The sequence below is a fragment of the Balaenoptera ricei genome, chromosome 12 (genome assembly GCF_028023285.1).
Source record: "Balaenoptera ricei isolate mBalRic1 chromosome 12, mBalRic1.hap2, whole genome shotgun sequence".
Lineage (NCBI taxonomy): Eukaryota > Metazoa > Chordata > Mammalia > Artiodactyla > Balaenopteridae > Balaenoptera > Balaenoptera ricei.
In genome coordinates this window covers 39,663,649-39,687,625 of record NC_082650.1, presented here as the reverse complement: position 1 = coordinate 39,687,625, position 23,977 = coordinate 39,663,649, and the positions used below count along the sequence as shown (strand labels likewise).

The 23,977-nt window shown below is 37.6% G+C and overlaps 1 protein-coding gene across 2 annotated transcripts in view; it reads left to right on the top strand.

Annotated features, from left to right (window-relative positions):
- The window catches only part of PKIB (cAMP-dependent protein kinase inhibitor beta), a 112,345-nt gene that overhangs the window by 23,355 nt on the left and 65,013 nt on the right, over positions 1 to 23,977 (top strand). The window contains exon 2 of one of the 2 annotated variants that reach the window (XM_059941313.1): positions 1,249 to 1,348. The exons of the other annotated variant lie outside the window; for it this stretch is intronic. The gene's annotated coding sequence lies outside the window, so the exon portion shown is untranslated. The remainder of the gene's footprint in view (positions 1 to 1,248; positions 1,349 to 23,977) is intronic. 2 annotated transcript variants of the gene reach the window in all.

Below are 23,977 nucleotides of genomic sequence, written 5' to 3'. Positions count from 1 at the left end.
GGTCTGTGGAATATGGACTGGAAGGGGTGTTTCTCAAACCAGGGAGACTAGTGAGAGATGTCATAATCTCTGTAAGAATTGATGGGATGGAGGCAGGTGTGGATGAGGAGGGTGGAATTAGGTGGTGCCTGTGGGAATGGAATTGGAAGGAAGAGTGAGTTCAAGGACAATTTTGAGCCTGGAATAGACAGAATTTGGTGGTTTATTAGAAAGGAGAGAAGAAAACACCAAACAGCACTAGACTCTCTCCTGCTCTGAATAACCCTAGTAAAGTTAGCACATACAAGCATAGGAATATTGACATTCCTGGCTTCACGCTTTATAGAAAAAGGAACAGATGATTTCCGTAACAGGAAAGAAACATGGCTCTCTCATCTAGGACAACTAAGCATTTGTTATGTGTCTGCTCAAATATGTAGACTGCCTGAGTTTAAGGGAGCCTGGTTTACCCAGCGATCGGCTGTAGCCACGTCTTCAGGAGTATATATGGAAATGAAAATAGCTCAGTTGGTTTCTATATTATTAGTTTTAAAATGGGGGCTTTTGATATAGAAATATCTAGAAGGATAGGAACAGGAAAACAATGCAAGTGCATCAGATGCCTATTCATAGCAAAATTTCAAGTTACCTTTTGATGCTGAGGCATTATGTGTGGGCCAGGTTTTATTGGGTGGATTTTCTCTTCCAGTATTCCAATCTCCATATTATATAATTGAGGAAAACAATGTCCTTGCTCCTTGGCATTGAAATTCAAAAGCAGGGATTTATGGCTTTTAAAGTCACACATCTGAGAAAGGCTGTCACTCAGCTAGTGAAACTATTTTCAATGGAAAGTTGACAAGCTGAAGAAAAAAATATATTTTGCTATACTGTTGATTTTACTATTTAGTAGGTATGTCTCTGACTGCCTATGTTACACAGTCTTGGGGCAAAACACAAGAAAGATTGATCAGAATACAATTGGTGGGTTTGAAAAGGGAACAAAATAATAATAAGAAACACTCATTTATGAGACTGCTGAGCTGCTGACTCAAGGAAATTTATCCTGCTCCTGTTATAAAATCAGAGACACAAAAGAAATCAGGATGAGGAATGAAAAAATAACAATGAAGGTTGTTTTAAAATTGTGTGTCATTTTGTCATTAAATTGGATATTGTTGCTCAAGGAACCATTTGTTCTTTCCCGAAAGAGACAAGGAACCAGGATGTTTATCTTAATATATCTTTTTTTCCCTTTGTTTCCTTCAGGGGTCATGGTATACTGAAAAAGCACTCAATCAAGAGAAATCTGGGGGGAGCTGGAAACTATCAAGTTATTGAGGCCACACAGGGGGCAGAAAAGATAGAGGTGGGTACACTTTTGATCCATCAATCCTGCTATTGAGGGTGTCCCTGAAAATATCTTTGTTGTTATAAAGCCAGAGGACAGCAAGGAAAAGGTATAAAGTGGGAGGTCTTTATTTTAGAAAACAGATCAGTATGGTTAAATGGAAGCTTGATAGAGTCTATTGTTAATGTCAAATTAATAGCATGCATGCTGAGAACTTGAGCTACACATTTCCATCCTGTGTCTGCCAGGGGCCCGTGATTAGTACAGAGACTGAGCTTGGTTTGATATTTACATTCTTAGCTGAGCTTATTTAAATTGTTCTCAACAGAGGCAGCTAGCCCACCAAAATAATGTTTTAAATTTATATCCTTTAAAACAGAAGAAAAACTTATAGTATTACCGATCAGATCCTATAAACTTACTACTCTCCTAATACTGATCTCCTTAGAGACCATAGTGACAGCTTTATTATCAATACATACAAGTAAATAGTCTTGATGACACTGACTGGTGGACATAAATCTCCAATGCTTTTTTGAGAAACAGTTTTCTGTGTGCTGCTGATGTATTTGAGGCCCCTCCAATCCCTCAGGGCTGTGTTTTCCCACTCGGAGTGAGAGATTTGCTCCCCTGTTACAGTTAAGATGGCAGATCAGAGACCATGGAGTAAACCTCAGCTTGCGGGAAGCCTCCTCCCACTCTTGGATTCCCATGAGAACAAAGCTCCAAGGGAACAGGAAAGAGTGGAAGACATTACATTTGGTTTAGGCTCATTGCCTGGTTTTCTGAAAACCAGTACAGTTTTCCTATTAACCCATTGCGATTTCATTTAGCCAATGGCAGTGGGTTCATTTTCTTGTGTTATCTGAGCATTTTACTACTTTCTTGTCAACTTTTTAAGTTTGTGTCAGTGGAGAATAACATGTTTTAATTGAAATCGACCTTTATTATGAACTAATGTCATGAAAAAATTGTATCAAAAAGCATTTCTATTTGTATATAAACAATTGAAATCTCCATAAGAAAAAACAGCAAGTACATTTGTAAACATTAATTTTGTATTTAAAGAAAATTAAGACTAACATAAAATAATTGAGTCTTTATTGTGAGTGGAGTGGATAGTGCTTTATAATCTCATGTAATCCTCACAATAACTGTGTGGGAAAAGTAAGGAAGGCATAGTTATTCCCTATGACAAAAGTGTACCTTGCCAAGTGCACACATTTAGCTAGTGGGTGGTGAAATTAGGATTTGAGCCAGATTTTGTCTGATGCTTAAGCCTATGTCCTTGACCAGCTTGGATAGGGAGATTTGGCAGGAGCTAAAATACTCTGTTTAGATGAGCAAAGTATCTTGTTTGCATCAGGTATTTATAATCGATGGTTGAAAATATACATTTTTAAGGAACATATTATCCCATACTCCGTGAACTTTACAAAAGAGATGAAATATTTTTCTGATTCATTTAATGAAAAGCACTTAACTAAAAAAACATTTAACTAAAAAACAAAAAAATTAAAAACACTAATAAAAGTAGCACAAAAAAGAAAATCACAAAAATTCACTGAAATACTAAATACAGGAATGTAGAAATCAACAAAATAGAATAATACGAGAAAATCATGTTTATTCTAGAAATGTACACGTGGTTCAATATTGAGAAATCTATTTTAATTTCATAGACTAAAGGATAAAACTGCTATTTTTACCTCCTAATAGATTCCAAATGACATTTGATAAAATGTAACTATATTTCTTTTAAGAACATGCATATATACAACATAGTAATTTAGGTATAGAGGGATATTTTTAAATTGTGAAAAAGCAGAAAAAACAGAAAAACCTTAGACACTTACTACATGCCCTATTTCATCACTTACAGTTAACATCATTCTATAAATTCTAGCCAATGCAATAAAATTTTTTAAATGACTAACATTTTAAAATTTCTTAATATATATACTAGAAACTGTTCTAAATACTTTACAAATATTAATTCATTTAATCTTCATAACAATCCTAGGGAATATTGACTACTGTAATTATCATTTTACAAATGAGAAAGTTGAGGCCCAGAGAAGCTAAGTAACTTGGCCAAGGTCACACAGCTAATAAGTGGTAGAGATGAATAAGCACTCAAGTGGCTTAACTCATGAATCTTTAATTTTAAATCCTATCATATGCTGTCTCTCAAAGTTTACAATTATTAGAAAAGAGATGACATCTTTTTTCCTTAAAAAAGTATATATATATATATATATATATATATATATATACACACACACACATATGTGTGTGTGTGTGTGTGTGTATATATGAATTTACTAAAAATCCCAAGAAAATCAACTGGAGAACTATTAGAATAAGATACTTCAGTTAAGTGGTCATACAAAAGATAAATGTGTATAAATCAATCGACTTTTCTATAAGAGCTACAAATAGAAAACATGAAAAAAATCCCATTTATAATAATGAAATATCATATATCTATGAGTAAGCTATAATAGAAATGTACAAGACTTAAATGAAGAAAATAACATTTTGTTGAGAAGCACAAAATCAGATTAGCAGTAATGGAGATTGATATTGTATTCCTGGATGAGAATAATAAATATTGTAATGATGTTAGCTTCCCCAAATTAATTTATAAAATTAATGCAATTCCAGATAGAACCACAAAGATATTTTTAGGGAGAGGTTGGCAAAATGATTATTAAAATTCATCTGGAGGAATGAACAGACTGGGAAAAGCAAATTTTTGAAAAAGAAGAATAATGAAGAATGAACTTCTAATTCCAAGTATTAAAACATATTATAAAATTACTATTACTAAGACAGTATGTTACTTTTTACTAAAATAGAGACTTAGGAGAGGCTAAATCATCTTGAAAATTCCCCGAATAGACTTAAGCATATAAGGGTAACATATAATAAACACAGAATTTCATGTTGGTGGAGAAGCTATTGATTATTACAAGAACACAATTCAAATAATTAGTTATTGTTAGGAAAAATTGTAAAGTTGAATCTTTTATTTATACAAAATACAGATAAATATCAGATTAATTGAAGAAGAATAATGAGATATAACTGAAAAATAGGTGAATAATTTATAATCTTGTCTAATATGACATCAAAGGCAAAAACCATAATTAAAGATTGATAGACTTGACTATGAGACATATTAAAACTTTTTTACATACAAATATAAAGGAGACTCAAGCAGCATGCCTAGCACTGTGTTTGAAAATTCTTTTCTTGTTTTTTTTGGGGTTAGAATTAATAAATCAGCAAGTTCTGACTAATATTCCAAATACACTACTGTTTGAAGGCTTAAAAAAGGGAAGCCCATTCTGGGATATTGTGCTATAGACACAGAGCAAATTTCAAAGATGGAATTCTAGAGAAGACCAAATAATGACATGGAAATCAGGATTGTTCCATCTAAAAAGGTCAGCTGAATCTGAATTATAGCATCCAAGAGAGTAAAGGATTTCAACTAGATAGTTTTATAATTCATACAAGTATATATAAAGAAATATAAACATATATATAAAGAAAGGAGGTGGTCATTGACAGTTTAGCACTAATTGTTAGTGATCAAAATAACTGCCATTTAATGTTCATAGTGTTTGCAAAACCCATTTTCTCATTCCTTCATTCAGTATTTATTGAGCAAGTTCTGACTAATTTACTCTGTGCCAGTTGTGAGCACTGAGGATGCTGAGCTGAGGATACTTTGCGATTCCCCGGGGTTTGTAAACTGCAGGATCTAGAGATCTAGAGATACAGAGAAAAATTGACTAGAGGACCATGAGGAGACCCAAAGGAGGGTCACATCAAGAGTGGCTGACGTTTAATGCTTTGGGAAGGTCCTCAGGGATGACATGCTAACTTTCTTCAATTATATGAGGAATATCATCTCTATGATTGAGAAGGCAAAACTAGGTTGAGTGGATGGGAATCAGAGAAAGACATATTTTTATTTAATTAAAGGAGTGGCTGTCTGAAATTATAACAGGCTACCTCTGGTACCTGAGATGGTTCCAGAAGCTTGGTACCACTAGGAAGGAAAGTAGCACAAGGAATTCATACATGAAATGGTGAGGGGCTGCGGATGGAGAGTTGGTGATTAACTCATCTCTGAAGATAAAATGTTCTTGGATCTGTTATTGAGATCATTGATGTGGGAAGAGCTCCCTTGAAGACATACAATGAGGAGTCAGGCCCACCAGCTTTACACTTACCTCTTAGACTCAAAGTTTTAGTAATCCATGTTCTATGTTTTATTAGTATAATTTATATATTGAGACATTTAAACAATGCTAAGAAGAACAAAGAATAAAATCAACTCCCACCTCTCAGAATTAACGCATTTCATTTTATAATATTTGCTGAGTCTTCCGTTTTAAAGAAATAAAATGGTACAATTAGTTAAGTCTCCTTTCAGAAGCATCTATGAATTAGTGTGTATTGTTTCTGTCCATTTTATACTTTTTTTTTTTTAATAAGGTTTAATTTATTTATTTATGGCTGTGTTGGGTCTTCGTTTCTGTGCGAGGGCCCTCTCCAGTTGCGGCAAGTGGGGGCCACTCTTCATCGCGGTGCGCGGGCCTCTCACTGTCGCGGCCTCTCTTGTTGGCGGAGCACAAGCTCCAGACGCGCAGGCTCAGTAATTGTGGCTCACGGGCCCAGTTGCTCCGCGGCATGTGGGATCCTCCCAGACCAGGGCTCGAACCCGTGTCCCCTGCATTGGCAGGCAGACTCCCAACCACTGCGCCACCAGGGAAGCCCTCCATTTTATACTTTTACCCACGTATTTATGCAACCATTCCAATATTTAGTCCTGGTTTGTGTTTTTAGAATTTACAAAAATAGTATCACTGCTTTTCACAACACTGTGTTTTTGAGATCTATATAGCTATATATATATAGTTCTAGCTCTGTTCTCCTAGGTGAAATTTGTGGGGTTTTTTTGATAAGACATTTACTATTCACGTTTAGTGGCCTTCCTTACTCCGAAATTGGGCCTGTGTATGACAGGATGTTATTGCTGGAAGATTTAGGAGAAAACGTTATTCTCATTTATGTCTTTATATATTGTCAACACCGGGACTTTTTGAAAATGACAAAAGCTAAGCCAGAGGGGAAGTCAGGACAATGTAAATAAACTAGGCAAACCAGAATGGAGGATTAGCCTGCATATGAAGAAAACAAGGCTGCAGGAGGAGAAATGACTTTCTGGGCTACACAGCTTATTAGTGACAGTCCTCGAAATACCAGCCCAAATCTCAGAATCAAACAATTGCATGGGATAAGATATATGTAGAATGCTTTCCAGTTCATTGTTCTTTTCATCATGGTGTTTCTTATGTTTAATAAAGATGTAGAGAAGTAAGATAATGGATTCCTAGGGCCAAATTGCCTGATATCCTGTCTTCAGAATGGCTGGTTACAGTCTAGCTTTAATCCATCAATTTTTTTTCTTATGATTGCTCTCTCCTTGCTCAGGTAAATATAATTATCACCTCTTTCCACTGGATAAAGTATCCTGTCCCTTGTGTCCCACTAGGTAGCAGAATGTGGCCAGGTAAATCAGTTTTCACTGGTGATCAGAAGTCATCTCTTCCATTTGCTGTCAGCTAACCTTTGCCCTATACTTGTCCTGTTAACAGCTGGCTAGTTAATGAATGTGACATGGCTGTTTCTGCAAGGTTTGGGTGTGCCAAGATTGTACAGAAGACAGAGAACTGACTCACTAATTAAGCAGGGGTTTTTAGTGCCAGCTTAGGTCTGCAATTTTCTTAACCAGACCCAGTCTCAGGTGTTCTTCATAGTGAGGTGGTCTTGCAATTATATCATTTATCCTACATGGAGTTAGGACAAATAATTCATCATTTCATTATTTACTTTAAACTTTTAAACTAATATGACTCCTAGGATTGAAAGGCTTGCAAATATTTTTAAAGTTTTACTCATATCAAATTTGTTTTTGTTTTTCCAATATATTTTATACATTTATAAGATACATAAAACCAGTCTTCTTGACTATCTGCTGGCAATAATATTTGATTGCTAAAGTAGTCTATAGAAGTTAAGTGATATAGGGTTGGCCAAAAAGTTCATTCATGTTTTTCCATAAGATCTTACAGAAAAACCCAAACAAACTTTTTGGCCAACCCAATACGTTGAAAGTGAAGATTTATCATGTGAAAAGTATCAAGTTTCATCTGATTATATTCTTTAAAAATTATGGTAATTTGATTATCTTACAAATAAGTTCAGTCTGTAAAATCCTAATTTACAAGTGCTTGAGAAAACAAAATACTTTTGATTAATTTAATGTCAACCTATTATCCTACTGTGTAAATAGCATAGACATTGTAACTATAGTCACAAAAAATAAGAATCCATTGGAAAGGAAGTGTAGTGCTTTTGGCTGTTTCTAGACACAACTGTAAAAGGTCAAGGATATCATTACTGAGAAAATGAAGTCATTGTCCAAATGTTGCACATGAGCTGATTTTTGTTATTTGTCTCAAGTGGTGTATCTTCAGATTGCTGGAAGACATCATGAATATTTTAGCTGCAATTATTATTCAAGTGTTCAGTGTGTAACCGTTCCATGTGTGGGCATGGTTGCTGCAAGGTGGCTAAAAGGACAATGTCCCTCAAGGTCATATCCACATCGCCTACCTGTGATGGCTCCTCTTTGGTTTAGTTTGGTTGGTGGTTATATGCTATTTGTATGTCATGTGGAACATGGCTCAACTTTGTGAGCTTACTGCTAGGGGGCCACTTAATCCACTTTTCTTAAAATTATGCCATATGTTAGTCTGTAAAGTTTGCTTTTGGTATTTAAATACCATAGCTTAATCACATCACATCAAGTTGTAATTTCAACAGTACTTTATAATTTTTCTTTGGCTGTTTTGCTTGTGGCTATTTATTAGTCCATCACATGACATTTCAGAGTTTTTCTGACACTAGCTGAATATTTAAATGACATGGAAGAATTGGTGGAAAGAGCACTGAATGTTGGAAGTCAAATCTCTATTCTGGACCTTATTTTGCCCCCATCCAGCTGCATGAGTCTTAGCAAGTCATTCTGAGATATGGCACAGTGCAGTGGATCAAATCATTGACTACCAAATTTGAGTCCAACTTGTGCCATTTATTAGTTGGTAAATTTCATAACCTCTCTGTGTCAAGGTTAGGTTCTCATCTGTAAAATGGAACTGACAATAGTTCCTCTCTTATAAAGTTATTAAGAATATTAAATCAATGGATATTTATAAAGCACTTAGAATAGTGCCTATATGACTGTTTAATAAAACTTTACTGTGATTGGACTTCATTGGGTTTGATTTCTATATGAGTATTTCCAGTTTGAAGATTACATTAAGTTTCTGTTTCTTGCCTTTGTTTTCAATGTACCTTTAACTTACTAAGCTGATGCTGGTGAAATTACTGTTTCTATGCAAAGTATTAGTGGCTATATGGTCTAACAGCAATGATTTTTTGTTGTTGTTTGTTTTAAATTAAGGCACATGTGCAAAACTAAAGAATTTTTTAAAATATAGCCAAAATAGTTATATATCTCATAGTTGTATTGACTGAGACAATCTCTATAACTGGGCTTGGAACTTGTGTTTGTATTGTGTAGGCATTTTGTTTACCTTCTGATGGGTTAATTTATTTCATTTTTCAATTTCTGTCTTTATAAATGTGCTATTGGGTGAAAGGCTATTTGGAAAACTGAATTTGATTATTACTTTTCACCTCTGTAGTGTCACTGTTTATCAGGTTTCCTTGGTACAGGTTGGTACATGACTTCTACCTTTTTAAGCTTATCACACACCCATAACTCTGTTAAACAGTTCTCAGTTTCTTTTAATTAAGCTTGAAACTTGTTAAAGTTGTAATAGTTTGTAGTGCATAGAGCAGTCTAATGTCAAAATAAGAGCTTGGTGGTAGAAAGACAGATTAGTTTGTTTCTTAAAAACAGGACATACCCACCAGGGTGAAAGAGGCCACTGAAATTGGAACTCGTTTTAGCCCATGGGAGAAAGTCCAGCTAAGCTAGTGGCCTTATCGTCTAGAGAGAATGATGACAGCAAAAGGAGGCTGTCCTGATAGGCAGGGGGTCGGAGTCCGAGTTGACCAGCAAGGTGCAGCAGATGGTGTCCCAGCAGGTGGGTGGGCAGTGGTGACGCAGAGTCTGGGAACGGGTGACATCCAGGCAGATAAACAGAGAGGTCTGTTCACAGATAGTATGGCCCCAGGGTTGGGGCTGGGGTTTCGGAATGAAATTCAGGCCCTGGGAAAACTGGATAGACTAGTGCAGAGGCCTGTTTTGGAGGGACTAGGGTACCATCCAGGGCATTAGAGCACAGAGTTTGTTACATGGGGCCACAGGTTGAAGGGGACTTGTGGCACCCTCATTTCTGGGGGTTGTGTGGCTTGGAAGGATGCTGGAGTAGGGAACCAGGCCAGTCTTTATAGATGCTGACTTTGATAGTCCTTGGTATAGATTCACATGTCTGTCTTTTGAAAATTGAAAAACTCAAATGTGTTGATTACTAAACTGTGCTTTACTTTATTGCTAACAAATTAGATTAGAAGGCAACTTTGATGTAATCAGCCTTGCCTTTTTTTTTTCTTTCTTTCTTTTATAAAGTTTGCAGTAACTTTCAGATCAGAATGAATTCCATGCAGTTGAAACTGCTCACATGGGGCTTAGGTTAAGTGAAGCATACAATATAGAGGTGTGTTATTTCCTACTCTTCTTGGATTTATCCTGAGGAAGAAGTCATGTATCAGAGAAGAGAGTATAAAATGAGAGGATTAGCAAGTAAGTGGTTGTTTCTGGCTGAGCTTTGCTTGAAATGGAGGAGAAAATGGCATGGAAGTTGCTGAAATTAATTTCCTTATAATGACATGGAGTATTAAATGGCCCTTTCCCTAGAAGTCATTTCAGGCCTAGTTATGTTACTTGGGAGTGTTCTTTCTCAAATCAGGACCTCCACCTCCAAGGAATAAGAGAGAAAATTGAATTTTGACTCTTTTGCCCATGTCTTAGCTTTTAACAGCTTTCTGCTTTTGATCTAGATTTTATGCCTACTGACATACATCTTTGTGATTAAAGGAAAAAACCCTCAAATAAAATAAAATCCAAGCATTCCTGTTCCTTATATTTTGAAATAAATCTTAGGCTGATGTCCACTGTAACAAAATTTTTACTTGGTTATTATGAAATTCCAAAGCTTCATCATTGTTTCTCCAAATACTATTTTCAACAGAAGAAAATCCATGGTTCTTTCTAGTAGATTTTCTTTATAATGGTGAATATTGTGTAGAGAAACTAAGCATTCATTTATCAAACGAAAGTTAATTTATGTAGTTAAGGTCAAGATAAACTTGGCTGTCATGAAATCTAGCTTAAAATTCTGACTTTCTGTGTGACTTTGGGGCAAGTTATTTACTATACTGGATTTTAGTTTCATATCTCAGTTTCTACCATGTTCATAGAAACACTGTATTTCTGGTACACCTTTGGGAATCACAATGGATAACAAAGTTTTCCTTTTTTTTAATGGAATTTTTTTTAGTGAAAGTCATTTTAATATGTCCCACTCTCATATGCCTTCATAATTTGAACATAATTATATTAGAGTTCCACCAGATAAATGGAACCAGCAGGAAAAATATATCAAAAGGCTTATTGATTCAGACATTACATGAAATTTCTAAAAATCAAAAAAAAAAAAAAAGGCTTATTGAAAGGGATTGGCTTAAGTATTTGTAGAAGCTGCCTAGCAGAGTCTGAAATCTTAAGGCAGGAAGGGCAGACTGGAAACTCTGGGGCAGGAGCTGATGCCACAGGTGGTATTTCCTCTTCCTCAAGGAAACCAGTTCTGCTCTTAATACCTTTCAAATGATTGGACCAGGCCCACCCAGATTATTGAGAATAATCTCCTTTACTTAAATCAGTTTATTGTAGATGTTAACCACACCTACAAAATTCCTTCACAGCAATACCTAATTCACTGTTTGATTGAATAACTGGGGATCACAGCCTCAACTGACCCTCACAGTCTGCTCCTTGTCAGCTTGGCACCCATACACATTTCCTTAAATCATACCTAATCTCAAAATAATGACAACAACAAAATCATACTTCCACCTGACATGATTAAAGCTATCCTCTGTGTAACTGAAATCATGCCAACCCTTTCCCCAGAAGAGGTGCAGGGTCATTGGTCCCGTAACTTAAAATACTGTGATATAAAGTTCGCTATTATTAATATATCTTATGGTAGAAGACAAGCACTTGAGAGGGAAGAAAGAGACACATATTTAAGACACACACACAAACATTTATAATGGAAAAAGGAAGGGTACGAATAACTTAACAGTCCTCATTTCTGGAACTGGTCACATGGTCATAGCTGGTATTTATAACTTCTTTCTTCTACTGCCCAAGCCATTCATTCCATATTCCCTTTGCTCTCAAGCAGGTACCTCAGCTTATTATGGTTCTTTGCCTGGCAGGGTGACCCAAACCTTCCTTCCTAAAGGGTCTGGGCCATTAGCTGTTGTTTTATGGTTTTCACTGACTTGTGAATTGAATTGTGGTTTCCATTGACCTTAGTCACAGAACCTGGTAGTAACAAGAGATGCCCTAGGGATCTCCTGTATTACAGACATACTCTTCCTTACTCCATCGTGTAGTACAGCCCAGTTGTCCCTTGATAATCTGGATCAATCACCCCAGCCAATATAGAAACTCCATTTTTGCCTATTTATTCAGAGGCCTGAGAAGCCCACAGTGACTGGTGGCAGTCTTTACTCTCAGTTCAATGGAATTGTTGTTGTGTCTCCTGGTAGAAGCATTCTTCTCTTTGAAACTATGACCTCTCGACCAGCAAAACAAAAGATCACAGGGACGGGAAGCAAAATTTTGCTAGCGGATTGCTAGGGATAATACTGAGTGGTGTCACTCCCATTTGCACCCCTTGATTCCTGGACCCATGAATCCTGGCTATGGGAGACAGAGTATCACATATTGGATGCTGATTTATAGTATTTATAGCCTCTTTCCAGAGCTTGGGCACATACTGCCACCTCACTAGCACTGTAACTGAGTCTTCAAAGGCCACTCCACTGTTCTATCATGCTTTCTGCTTCAGGATGATGGAGAAAATTGCAATACCAGTGAATGAGCATTGTCGGACTTCATTTGCTGTGAAGTGAACTCCTTGATCAGAAACAATGCTCTGTGGAATACCATGACGGTGGATAAGGCATTCTGTAAATCCACGGATGGTAGTTTTGGCAGAAATATTGCTTGCAGGGAAAGCAGCTCTATATCCAGAGTGTCTGTTGGCAGTAGGAACAAAGCACCACTCTATCCATGATGGAAGCAGTCCAGTAAAATAAACCTGCCACCAGCTAACTGGCTGATCATCCCATGGAATGATGCCGTATTGGGAACTCAGTGTTGTATTTGCTACTGAAAGACTGGGCACTCAGCAGTGGCTGTAGCCAGGCTAGCCTCGAGTGCAATTCCATGTTGCTGAGTCCATGTATAATTTTTACCTCTGCCATAATGGTCACTGTTCATGAACCCATTGGGCAGTGACAGTCGTGGCTGGGAAAAGAGGCACAGATCCACAAAATAGGTCATCCTGTCCATTTGATTATTAAAATCCTCATCTGCTGAGGTCACCCTTTGGTGGGCATTCATATGGGACATAAATATCTTCAGATTTTTTGCCCATTCAGAGGGCATATACTTCTTCCCCAAATTTCCTTGTATCAATTTTCTGATCATTTTCTTTCCAAATTACTGACCATCCAGTCAAACCATTGGCCACAGCCTATGAGTTAGTACAGTTTTTTTTTAAATTGATTAATCAATTTATTTATTTATCTTTAGGGGAATTTTATGTATGTATGTACATATGCATTTATTGTAGCTCTTGCCATCTGTTCCAGTGGTTTTTTTTTTTTAATAAATTTATTTATTTATTTATTTTTAATTTATTTTTGGCTGTGTTGGGTCTTCATTGCTGCACACGGGCTTTCTCTAGTTGCGGCGAGCGGGGGCTACTCTTCGTTGCGGTGCGCGGGCTTCTCACTGCAGTGGCTTCTCTTGTTGCGGAGCACGGGCTCTAGGTGCGCGGGCCTCAGTAGTTGTGGCTCGAGGGCTCTAGAGCAGAGGCTTGGTAGTTGTGGCACATGGGCTTACTTGTTCCGTGGCATGTGGGATCTTCCCGGACCAGGGCTCGAACCCGTGTCCCCTGCACTGGCAGGTGGATGCTTAACCACTGCGTCACCAGGGAAGTCTTAGTACAGTTTTTTACCTCTGGCCATTTCTCCTTCCAAGCAATAGGAACATCTAACAGTTCTGTTCCCTGGGAGGATTTCCCTTTACCATTGTCCTTCAGAGATGTATTAGAAAGGGGCTGTTGTGCAACAGCTGTTCACTTTCAGTTGGTGCCTGCATATCATACACACCATTTGTAAACCAGGCCCACATTTTCTATTCCTCAGTCAACAGGTTTTAGGGAACTCCCCGTGAGGCAAAAGTATGGACTGGTAGGGGATAGGTAATGTAGCAGGAGTAGGGCCCATGGGCATTTGGACAACTTCCTCTTGTGATTTACTTATGCCTTCAGGGCCTGCTTGAGCTCAGTCTCATATGTACCTCTTCCAGTTGATATTGGCGTGCTGCTGTGCACTCCCCGCTTTATAGCTTGGTGGATCGGACAGCAGCCAGTTCATGATGGGCAGCTCAGGTGTCATGGTAATTTGGTGGCCCATGATTAGACATTCATTTTCTACTCAGGCCCAGGAGCAAGCCAAAATCTCAGAAAGAGAGTAGATACCTGCAGAGGAAGATAGGGCTTTGTTACAAAAGCCTCGGAGTTTGCATTATGATTCGCCACGAGGGGCCTGCCAGATCTCCAAACAGCATCTCTATCTGCCACTGGCACCATAGGGAAAAGGCTAGGAGAAAGATCAACAATGTGATTGTTTGGCAGTACAGCAGGTTCCCAAGGGGAGTTAGCCTCCCCTTCATTCAAGGGGTTCTTGGTCTGTAAACTAGGTCAAGACTAGGAATTGATGGAGACGTTTTCACTGTTTTGATGGTTCAAGATAGACCTCTGTTCGGTAGTCCTAGAAATCTTATGCTTATACAGATCAAGTAGCATGGATTAGCTTGCCCATCTATGTATTTTGTAGGGACACCGTGATCAACCAGCCAACACCATAGGTCTCTCTCTGCAAGGCAGACTATTCTGGTCACTGCTTTGGCTCTGCTGCCCATTATAGTAACCACATCTGTCTTTGGTGATTAAGTGCTGCCACTTGGCCCTGCCACCCTGGCACCCAACTTTCCCCACTGTATTTAGGGATCCCAGTTCAGCGGCAGCAATTCCCACTGTAATTTGTGACCTATAGAAAAGAGTGACCCCAGAGTTTTTCAGGGATGCTGGGGCTCTTCTCACAAATGTATTTCTTACAGTCATAGTTAAAAGTGTGTCCTTTGGACCCTCCTGGGGTAGGTAAGCAGGTTTTACATGATAAAGCTATTTTAACACTTATTCTACAGTATACCAAGGCAGTCAGTTCTGGCATTTTGATTTCATTTAATGTTGGCCCATGTCTCAACCAACCAAACAAAATGCTAGACCCCTTTCTAGCCCCTTGAGCTAAAACATTGAATCCAGAATCTGTTTAGTGAGCCCATATCAATCAATTCATTCTGATTTAACTTTATGTTCCTTCCACAATTATCCAACACACTTCATATCCATTCATTCATGCACATATTCCCCAGATTTCTATCTAGGGAGTAAATTGGAAAAATCATGCATTTCTTTTGGTGCGTAGCACACTTCCACATGGGTCACACTGTGTAACTCACCCTTTGAAGCCTGCTGGAACATGAGTCTACTTATAAATCTAGAAGCAAAGAGGGGTGGCAGGGATAAATCCTGAGGAGAATCAGCGGTGTCTTGCAAGGCAGATACCTCAGGAGAGACTATTACAGGTTCATCAGACAAAGCAGGGGTTAACTGTTTCACACGGAGGTGGAGGGTGGCTTTTGTTGGCAAATGACTCAGCAGAATTTAGGGATTTGAAATCCTCAGTTTCTCTGGGATTTCCCAGATGTATCTATTTCAATTTTCAGGATTCTATTCCTTCTCAGTCAGTGCCCTCACTTTAATAATGATGTTCTGCAAGGTTGGGAATTCAATTTGTATTGTAATTCAGCAATTTACAGCTTGAAATTCTGGGTTTGAAATCTCAACCCTACAGCTACAGGAGATAAGGGTTTTTCCTTCTGGGCAGACATAGATACTTTCTGGTCATTTATACAGAGCTTGAACCAGGAATTTCAAGCCTTGAGTGTGTCCTTTTCTTTCCCTTTTCTACAGCACGGTTTGGAGCAACCAACCAAGAAAGAGATTATATGATTATGGTTTATGTGATTATGGAGGCTGGTTAGGCAAGTCCAGAAGTCAGGTTGACAGGCTGGGAACTCTCTGGCAGGAACTGAAGCCGTAGCCTACAGGTAGAATTTCTTCTTCCTCGGAAAAACCTCTGTTTTGGCCTTTCCATTGATTGGATCAGGACCAACCAGATTAATTGAGGATAATCTCCTTAACTTAAATCAGTTGATTATAAATGTTCCTCCTAGATTAGTGTTTGCTTGAATAACTGGGGACTATAGCCAAGCTGGCCCATAAAACTGACCATTCCAGTAGTCCAATTTTATTCTTGATGACTCATAGTCATCACATGTATAGGCAGATGTAAAGGATGTATATGCAAAGATTATGGCTAATCACCCAAGTACAGGCTCTAAAACTTGGTTTCTTGAAAAAGTTCTAGATAATAGTTTATTCTTTAGTCATTTATTTTTCCTTAAAAATAGAATAAAGTGTTGCAGCTACAATATGCTCTTTGGTGGCATGATGTGATTCTTTTTTTTTGCAAAAAGAGCTGTAGTGGCTTTTTCTCAACAGATTTTCTCACTCTCCCAAAAATCATCTTATTTGTGGTCTGTGGCTGTTATTATCTTTGAATTAACACACTGTTAAAACATCCGTAATAGAGTGGGTCAGCCTTGATCTTTGGGACTGGACCAGTAAGTTTTTCTATTGTGTTCATTCATTGTTGCCTATTGAGGGACTGATTCTGCTAACAGGTTCGGAATTTAGTTTTGTTCAACTAAGAATTCTAGAATTTGAAAATTCAGAAAGCTGTTCCCTGTATAGCTGAGCATTCTCAGTATGTTGTTTTAAAATGTACTTTAAAAAAAAGTTAGGTCGGCATGTAACTAAAATATCTCTGCTGAGGGAAAGGGGCACATTCCTGAGTGAACATTTGGTTGCTAATTACCTAACAAGGTGATGGGGCTTCCCGGATTGATTGCTCCAGGTGACTACAACCTTCAGCCAAGCTCGTGTGACTTGTTTATTTGGAATAATGGTGTGTGTTGGGCCATCTTCTTCTCTTACGTATGCTCTAGTGGCCAAGAGGCAAGATATTAATTGCTTTGACAAGATTTCAGGTGCAATCTATGGCTGTGACAGAGATTTTTGTGAGAAACCTCTGGGGCAGTTTACCTGGTGCTTTATAATTCAGACCAGTGGTGGTGGGGAGAGTGGAGGAGGAGGAATCTGATTCCAGAACATGTACTTCTCTCCTCTGTATTAACGCCCCACATTCTATTTAGTACAATTAACTGAAACTCAATGAAAGGATTGTTTGAAGAAAAAAAAAGAATTGGGGGGGGGGGTGTCTTCCTGGAAGTGATCAGCCACCCCCTCCCTCTTCCCTGTCTCCATCGGTCATAAGCAGAACATCACCTCTGATTTTATTTTATTTAACATCTTTATTGGAGTATAATTGCTCTACAATGTTGTGTTAGTTTCTGCTGTATAACAAAATGAATCGGATAGATATAAACATATATCCCCATATCTTCTCCCTCTTGTGCCTCCCTCCCACCCTCCCTACCCCACCCCTCTAGGTGGTCACAAAGCACCGAGCTTTTCTCCCTGTGCTATGCGGCTGCTTCCCACTAGCTATCTGTTTTACATTTGGTAGTGTATATATGTCCATGCCACTCTCTCACTTCGTCCCAGCTTACCCTTCCCCCTCCCCGTGTCCTCAAGTCCATTCTCTACGTCTGCGTCTTTATTCCTGTCCTGCCCCTAGGTTTGTCAGAACCTTTTTTTTTTTTTAGATTCCATATATATGTGTTAGCATACGGTATTTGTTTTTCTCTTTCTGACTTACTTCACTCTGTATGACAGACTCTAGGTCCATCCACCTCACTACAAATAATTCAATTTCGTTTCTTTTTATGGCTGAGTTATATTCCATTGTATGTATGTACCACATCTTCTTTATCCATTCATCTGTCAATGGACACTTAGGTTGCTTCCATGTCCTGGCTGTTGTAAATAGAGCTGCAGTGAACATTGTGGTACATGACTCTTTTTGAATTATGGTTTTCTCATCACCTCTGATTTTAGACCAGATAATCTTAGGGCTTGAGGCCAAGCTAATTCCATCTGTCTCCTCTCCAGTCTTTCTCAAGCTCTCGTCCGGATATTCTGCTCCAGCAGTGTGATGTAGTATAAAGAAGTTGAGCTTTGGAGTCAGTTAGACCAGGGTTTGGGTTCTTACCACCTTAAGAGGTTAGTAACATTTTCTAAACCTTGGTTTCCTCATAAAGAAAGTGCAGATAATTCAGAGCATTATGTTGGAATAAGATCATGTGTAGGAAAACTGTGTGGTACAGGGTAAGCACTTAAAATGTATTTTCCTTGCTGTTCCCCACCCCCGACTTCCTGAACATAGAATTATGTACAAAAATAGCACTTAGGGTGGAGATGAGAGTTCTCATTCCTGCCATTTCCTCCAGTACTTCAACTGTGGCTCCATAATTTACATTCTAAGGGCAAACCCATGCTAGTTACCATTTACCTCTAGTATATTGTTTGTATTAATAGGCTTTTCTTGAAAGTCTACTATGTTCAGGGTTTTGAACCAAGGCTAAGAAGAAGCATAAATACCAATTGGCATTATTGTGCGATTGTAGATTTCAAGAATGTAACCGACATTTTGGTAGTCTAGCCTCAAACTCTAAAGTCAGATGTAAGCCTTGTTCACAGTCCTTACTTGTTACATTTTTCTGTATTGATTTACTTATAACCTGTTGGAATATATTACACTATCTTTTTATTTCTTTTTAATACCCTCTCACAATGTTAGTTTTGGGAAGGGAAATTTTGATATCTTCTAAACACTTTGGATTTATTGGTATCACGTACAAGAAAAATATGGCTCGGGTCAGTTCACCTTTTTGATTATACTGCTAATATAGTTAAAAATTTTAATTATTTTTGGCCTTCATGTTTTCCTTCCTGCATTTCAGCTTCTATCCAGGGATTTTTAATTCTTATACTTAAGTACCATATATATAGTCTGTTTATCATCATGAGTATTCATTCATTCAGTAAAAATATATTGAGGGCCTAGTAGGGCCTGAGGATATGAAACAAAAATAGAAATGGTATCTGCCTTCATGGAGGTAACAGTCTAGTAGAGAAGACAGACATAAATAAACATACAAACATATAGCTACTAATTGTGATGAATATTATGGAAAGAAATATAGATGGCTAGAGAGAATACACTTAATAGTACTAACAAAAGTAACTTAATTTAAAAGAAGCAACTTAGATAGCCTATATAAAGAAGTTCATAGGAAAACAGTCATTTTACATTTTATTCTTCTATCTTTAAAACACTGAAAAAGAAAGAATTATTTATGGTCTGTCCAGCTGTAGGGCTTTGAAATTTACTTAAGAAGGTGCTTGAAATTGCAAAATTTGAGCTCAATGACAATAGTATTATTATAATATAGCATTTCTTTCTACCTTGTTAGTAATTCATTTTGCATGTTATTATGAGTTTTGTTTGCCTGGATGTACAATATTCTTAGGAGAGATTTTTTTTTTTTTCTTTCTAACTAGGAATATTCTGGTTTAGCCTATGCAAATGCTTATAACGAAAAACAGTTGGTCATTGAGCTATTACGTATGCCAGCAGAGTCTGACTAGGGTAATGTTTATCTCCATTAAATAACAGATCTGGTAAATCTTTTACATAAAAGAATATTGTGTTGTAGACATGATATCGTCAAACTTTAAATACTCTTTTAAAGAATAGTAACAATAGCATAAATCTCATTTTTATTTTAGGTAAGCTGAACACTAAGACTTTAAGCATAAATAATCAGAAAGAATCAGTTCATAGGGAATTAAATAAAAATTTTGTTTACTTAGATTTTAAATATAGTACTTGAATTTGAGAAAAATAAATTTTGCCTAACAAATGTGGTAAGGACTAGCTCCTATAACATCAGGAAAAGCTTTTTAGTCAAACTGATTTATCTGTGCTGAGATTTGTCTCTGTGTGTGTCACCTGGCTGGTTCTCACGCCTCTGACTCTGACATCATAGTGCAGTAGGACCACGGAGTTACAGCTTTACACATGCAGTCAGCCAGCGTGAAGCCCAGCAAGGGGAGCTGAAGGGGCAAAGAGGTTGAAGGAGGAGTTGGGACTCCTGGGAGTAGAAGAGATGGGAGGCAAGGCCATTCCTGAATTGTAGGTGTGGTACTGAGGGTGTAGAGGCAGAACTGGCAGGTAAGTGAAAGTAAATCATTGTATCCATGAAGACAAGGTCACCAGTAATCCTTATATTTGCTGCACGGCTCACTTGGTATATTTGCCACGTACAGTTCCATCTGGTTCATCTCCTCAGAGAGGCTATCTCTCCATCTAATTTAGATTGTCCTGAATTCTAATTATTCTCTAACAACCTATTTTCCCCCTTCATAACCCTCATCAAAACTGTGAATTATGGGTTTTATTATTTACATGTTCTGTAATTTCCTTTGTTTTTAGCATCTTGTCTTTCTTGTTTAGGTTACCCCCTACTAGCTTCTAGTTGCTCAATACATAGCTGTTAGATGAATTACAATCAAAACTTTCAATTGGTTGCTCTTGGCTTTAACCTTTATTCAGTAGAACTTGGGTCAGAAAGAGAAAGACAAATACCATATGATATCACTTATATGTGGAATCTAAAATATGACACAAATGAACTTACCTACGAAACAGAAACAGACTCACAGATGTAGAGAACAGACTGTGGTTGGCAAGGGGGAGGGGGGAGGGATGGATTGGGAGTTTGAGTTTAGCAGATGCAAACTATTAAAAATAAAATAAAATAAATTGCTGCTCTTGGCTATTTATTTGGATCTCTCATGAACATAACCAAAATGCTCAGAAATGTCCATGTTTTTTTCAGAGTGGTTATTCAGTCGGCTTGCAATAGATGTTGGTGATTGCTTACACCAAAAATGCAGCTATTCATCCTAATTTAGTATCGTGATTTATGTTAGTTTCATTAATTGCTTTTTATTGATACCAACAACTGATTTAAAATGATATTTTGGGGGCTTCCCTGGTGGCGCAGTGGTTGAGAATCTGCCTGCCAATGCAGGGGACACAGGTTCGAGCCCTGGTCTGGGAAGATCCCACATGCCGCAGAGCAACTAGGCCCGTGAGCCACAACTACTGAGCCTGCGCGTCTGGAGCCTGTGCTCCAGAGAGGCTGCGATGCTGAGAGGCCTGCGCACCGCGATGAAGAGTGGCCCCCGCTTGCCGCAACTAGAGAAAGCCCTCGCACAGCAACGAAGACCCAACACAGCTATAAATAAAAAAATATATAAATAAATAAATAAATAAATAAATTTTTTAAAAAAACAAAAAAAACCCCCCACCTCTCAAGGGCTGAGTAAACTGCCCTGTTGGATGTAGTTATAAAAAAAAAAAAATGATATTTTGGGGTTAATTTAGCTTTAGTCTTGAGAGTAATATGTAGACTTGGTAATGAGGGGAATTTATGAGTGAATGATTATAGAGGAGTTTGGCCTGTCTCTGGTTTTGGAGATATCTGCATACTGCTTCCTTTTTCATCATTGTTAATGAAGAGCTGCTTGGGATCTTCCTTACATTGATGTTTCCAGTGAACTCTATTGATATTTATTGAGCTCTTTTTCAGCTGTGTGCTTCTTAGCTTTGAAAGATTAGGGAGTAAGTCAACTTAAACATTGGCTTTCAGCCACATCTCAATGTACTCATACAGTCAGTAAAAGTTCTCTCAGCCCCGCCTCACTATGAACAATGCAGCTCTTGCTAGAGCAATTAAGGAACATAACTAAAGATAAGGGCTTTGTCAAATATCGAATATGTGGTGGTGTGTATGCTAACCTTAAAGAAATACTCACGAATTCTAAATCTCTGCTATTGTCCTGAATCTCTGAATTAAGTTCTTTACATCATGTTGACTAAGATATACATTAGAATTATATTTACTAATCTTTCATGCAAATTTCAAAGAAAAACCTGCCTGGAACCTTGGTTTGCTAATTAGGAATAATTAGGAATATTATGTACTTTTAATCTTTTGCAGGTCTAAATGTTTTTGGAATAGGTTGGTTTTGTCCTAGTTCTGGAATAATTAGTAGGAAATACTAAACATAACTTATATTTGCAGAAGTGGTTTGGGTGAAGTCATTTATATTATGCCTGGACAACACCTGCACATATGGGCACTGGATTAGTATATATAATTATGATAATTGAATGGTCCTTACTAAATGATGTCAGATTCGAATTAACATTCAGAAAAGTAATGATATACAGAAGTTTTAGTTACATATTACTCTGAAATAGAGTAGGAAATGTATTGGCTTAGGTTGCCTAGTGATTTAAGATTATGACTTAAATATTATCCCTTCAAGTGCAATAAAACTGGTTGTCTGACTTTGAACTTCTCACTAATTGCCTTCATTCATTTATACACTCATTTTTCCTTTTTTTCAAGCTAGCAATTATTGCTCTCATTATGATGTAATTTGCACATCACTGTAGAAGTTTAACAAGGTTGGAATTCAAACTTGACTTTTCCTTAGTTCTACTAAGGACCCTTTCTGTGCAGAACTCTTCCTAAATTAAGGCCAGGGGAGAGCTTCGTGTTCCTGGCAAGAGCATATCTGACTCTGGACCAGCACTGGCTGCTACATCTTCTTACCTTAAATCTGAACCAGGGTTCGCTGAAGGCAAAGCGTGGAGGAAATATGGTCTCTTCAATAGGGAAGTTCTCAGCATTTGTTTTAATTGTGCCTTTGCCTCTGTACTGCATCACAAAGCAGACAAAGACTGTATTGTTATTTCAGAGAAGTTGTAAAAAATAGTGAGATATTCCTAGGAATGGATCATTTGGATGTGATAAAACATGAAAAATGTAAAACTATAAGGCATTAACATTACTAAAGGCAAATGGAAGAGTTTATATTCCATGAGAAGGAGGAGTGAAAACAAATTAGGTAACCATTAATGGTTTTGTTATCCAGGAAGTATTCTGGGTTCTCTATTGAAAAGAATCCCAATGATATGTGCCCCTTCTGTCTTTATTGCTTTGATGTGTCATTGAAGTCACAGTGGTGATGTGTCATTGAAGTCACAGTGGTAAGGCTTGTAGAGAAGAAGCTGCTTTTTGGGAGAGTTCAAGAATGGGTTAGTTCTCATTTGTCAAAGCTCTAGGAAAATCTTTATCCCCAGAAAATGAGAAGTACCAGTAATAATTGGATAGTGTGTTTGGATTGGACTCAAACCTGAGTTTGAATCTTGACCCTGGCACTAACCAAGCCTGTGGCTTGGGCGGTCTCTCCCAGCCTGTTTTCTCATCAAAGAAATGAGGATAATCATACCTATCTTGAGAATCTTAGGAGGACTCTGATAATAACACATGTTAGTTGCCTAGCATATTTCAGTTTCTCAGTAGAAGATATTTTTATTATATGTTTATGCCTTGTCCAGCGTCCCACCAAAAGCAGGACTTAAGACAAAGTTTTTGGGGAAGACCATAACTATACCTTTCTTCTTTGGCTTATTACTCAAAAAGGGCCATAATAAAAACAAGCCTAATAATTGGAAATAATTGAGGGGAAACCAGAAAAACATATTCTGTGTGCTCATCTGTAAACTGGGGATAGTTGTATCTGATGTATAAGATTGTTGTGAGGATTAGATGAGTTAACATATGTGAAGGCTTAAAATCATGGTACACAGGAATGGCTCAACAGTATTATTATTATTATTATCTCATTGCTAGTATTGTTGTTGTTACTATAGAATAGAGATTAAGCTCAGGCTCTATAGTTAGGGAGAACTGTGTTTAAATCCCTGAACTTTCTAAATGGGCAACCTTAACCTTGGGTATTAACTTAGCCTCTCTGAACTTAGTCTCATCTATAAAATGGAGATGATAGTGGTTCTTCTCCAGTAGGGCTGTTTGAGAATGAAAAGCAAGAAAATAGAGAGTTTAGCATAGTTCCTGGCACATTTGAAGCACTTTGTAATGTTAGATTTTATATTAACAGTGATAGCTATTGATTTATTTAACATTCATTTGACAAATTCTTATTAAGCACCTACTTACTATTTGCCAGGCATTCTTCTAGACACTGGGGATATAGTGTTAAA